Below are 2,969 nucleotides of genomic sequence, written 5' to 3' on the forward strand. Positions count from 1 at the left end.
AGCACGTGCTCTTTTTGTCTGGCTTCTTTCACTCGGCACAATTATTCTGTGATTCATCCATGTTGTTAGACATATCAGAGTGTATTTCTTTTTATTGCTGAGTAGTATTCTGTTGTACAAATGGAGTGCAGCAATTTCATCTCAGGGCACTAACTCATTGCCTAGAAACAGAATGTGCTAGCTCTGATTTCTTCTCTTTTTGTCACTTAGGAATTTGTTAGGGTTTCTGTTTCTCCTGCCTCTGCCAATCTTTCTGTTCTAAATTAGGGGAGAAATTAGCAAGCTTGCCTCATTTGTTGAAGTAATAGGAAATGTGACTACATAAGGTAAAATTTAACCATCCACTAATGTCACAATAGCACACAGAACACAGAAGACCTCAGAATCTGTTCATATTCACCAGCTTTACCACTATTGTCTTTGATTGAATAGCAAAGATTAATTTCTCAGATTGAGAACCATTCTTTCTCCAGTTTATAAAAATGTATGTGTATAAACATCCAAATGTAAGTGATTCTGACCTGGATGGTGTCTAAGGATATTTCAGATTTAATGGCTATGGACCAGCTTCCACGACAAAAGCTGATGTGAGGTGTGGCAGAGAAATGGAAGGGAACAAGATCTACAGGGTGTTCCAAAGGTCACCACACATACATTACAGAGAAAAGATAGGAAACTGTAGCTAAATGTACCTTTATTTACAAAATATTCATTACAAAATCTTACAGAATATTTCCCTACATGCTAATACATAAACATAAAAATATTTAAAATATCAAGTATAATAATACTTGAGTTTATATGGCACCCTTTGGGACATCCTGTATAAAAGGATCATTAAATATAAGAAGGAATAAAGAGGAAAATAAGATTCTGGTTCAAGGATGAGCACACCATTTCAGAGAAAAATCCTTAAAGGTGATCTGTTCAACTATAGATGATTTGAAACAGTAAGGGACATGGATAATCATCATTTAAACAAATAAATGAAGAGTTTATTTCCATAACAAGCACTACCAAAAAACAAACAAACAAAAAAAGACAGCAGGCTATGCTACAATAGGCTAAATTCAGGGGATCTGTCCATATCTAGAAGTTAAGAAAACAGTAAGGATACAGGCACAGAGGCAGGGAGAAGAGTGGGTAGAAAGGCCTTGTCGTCAGAGTCTTAGAAGGACACAAGGGGTGCTGGACACCCAAAGGGAGAGGGAAAGCAGAAGGAGAAAGGGCTTGAGGGAGGGCAGGTTTCTGTTCTGTATCCTGAGAACAGCAGAAAACTAAAAATGAGAAGGGAAGGAATAGGATCTGCTAAGGCTGGTCCAGACCTGTAGAGAGATGCTTCATCTAGAAGGCAAGATGCAGGAAAATTCTTTCATCCCACAGAGGGTCTTTTCTCCAAGAAGATACAGCAAATCTCCTCCTAACTCCACACCTGAAGATAGGAGAACAGTCGATACTTTTCAAGAAAAATAATGCAAATGAAAGGGACAGTGAGGGGGCAGAAAGGATGGAGAAAAAACATATTAGGAAAAGAAAACAGCCTATTATCTATGTTAATAGATATCTACGTTATCTACGTTCTATCTATCCCCAGCTCCTAGGAGCTTTGTTCAAACATGTAAGCAAAGACATCACAGGATCCTCTGTACAAATCGAGAAGATATCTACAGATAGCTGTTCGTAATATTTCCTCCTATAATGCTGAGAAAGCAGAGTGATGTCATGGAAAGAATAACAGCTTCAGAATCAGGGAGTTCAGATCCCAGAATCAGGTTTTCAGTACCAGCTGCATAGCTCATTAGTTACCTGACCTTAGAAATTTTCTCTCTCTGAACTTCAATTTCTCCTTCATAAAAGAAAAATTGGATCAAACGGGATAATAATGTAAATAAAAATAGTAAGAGGACACAGAAAAGCAAATAACATAATATAAAAGTAAGGAATTACTAATTATTATAATATCAAGGTCCTACTCTAGCACTCATTATGTGTCAAGCTCCATCCTAAGAAGTCTATATGTGCTAACTTATATAAACCTCTTAACAACCCAATGAGGTATTTATGATTAGCTCAGTAAAGTCTTTAGAGTCCCAAACATCCACCATAACTAGTCTCCACCCTTCACTTTCAAGTCTGATAAAAAAGGCATAGAGAAAACAGAAAAGAGTTCTTCATTAAAAAGTTTAGGAAAGCACAAGATAAAAGGCCCCAAAATAGACTATGGGAGAGAAGAACTCAGTGAAGCGGATTTCTAGAAATAAGAGTTGGAAGAGGACTGACACTCCGTCCAAGGAAAACAGGCCTAAGTCTGTTTCCATTTCGTGAAAACTAGGGGACACCTATTAACACAGGTTTTTAATATTCCTTCCGCCTGTAATTTCTGTTATGATATTTTAACATGTCTGTTTTCCTGAGATTATTTGTAAGTCAACTCCGTCCCCTGCCAAGAAACCTTAAAAGGACTTTGTTATTGCTTTGATACAGGGAAGGAATAGAGATGCTGATAAACATCTTTACTGGGGCTTGAGTAAAAAGAAAGCCAGGAAGAGAAACTGGAAGAAGAAGAGAGCAAGGGGTGCAGCATGGCTGAGGAGCTAAGAGTAATGATGACAGCACCCAACATCAGGTGCTAGGATGCTTAGCTTACTACGAAAGTTTTGGGACAGACTGTGTTATGGTCCTTTATTTCACTTTCCGATTTATTCGTGCAACTTTCAACTTGCTCAGCTTCTCAACACTGCTGGAAGGGCTTCATTTATTTCAGTCCATGTGGATTTTATGTGTCTTAACTGTTATGTATCTCAAAGCTTTTGTAATGACCCACATAGCAAAGCCAGTGCTCTAACCTCTAGAACACTAGAATACCCACGTACACATGAACTCAACATGCTGCATAAAAACAGCCACAGAGAAGACCAGGGCAAATGCTCATGGAGGACTAATCTATGAGCAGATTAGACACACCTAAA

General features: G+C 38.0%; 1 protein-coding gene across 4 annotated transcripts in view; it reads right to left on the reverse strand.

Moving 5' to 3' along the window:
- Nucleotides 1–2,969, reverse strand: part of ARHGAP26 (Rho GTPase activating protein 26) — a 431,922-nt gene that overhangs the window by 283,468 nt on the left and 145,485 nt on the right. The window lies entirely within an intron of this gene.

Source organism: Otolemur garnettii, unplaced genomic scaffold, assembly GCF_000181295.1.
Source record: "Otolemur garnettii isolate 467f Iridium unplaced genomic scaffold, OtoGar3 scaffold00003, whole genome shotgun sequence".
NCBI classification, from domain to species: Eukaryota; Metazoa; Chordata; class Mammalia; order Primates; family Galagidae; genus Otolemur; species Otolemur garnettii.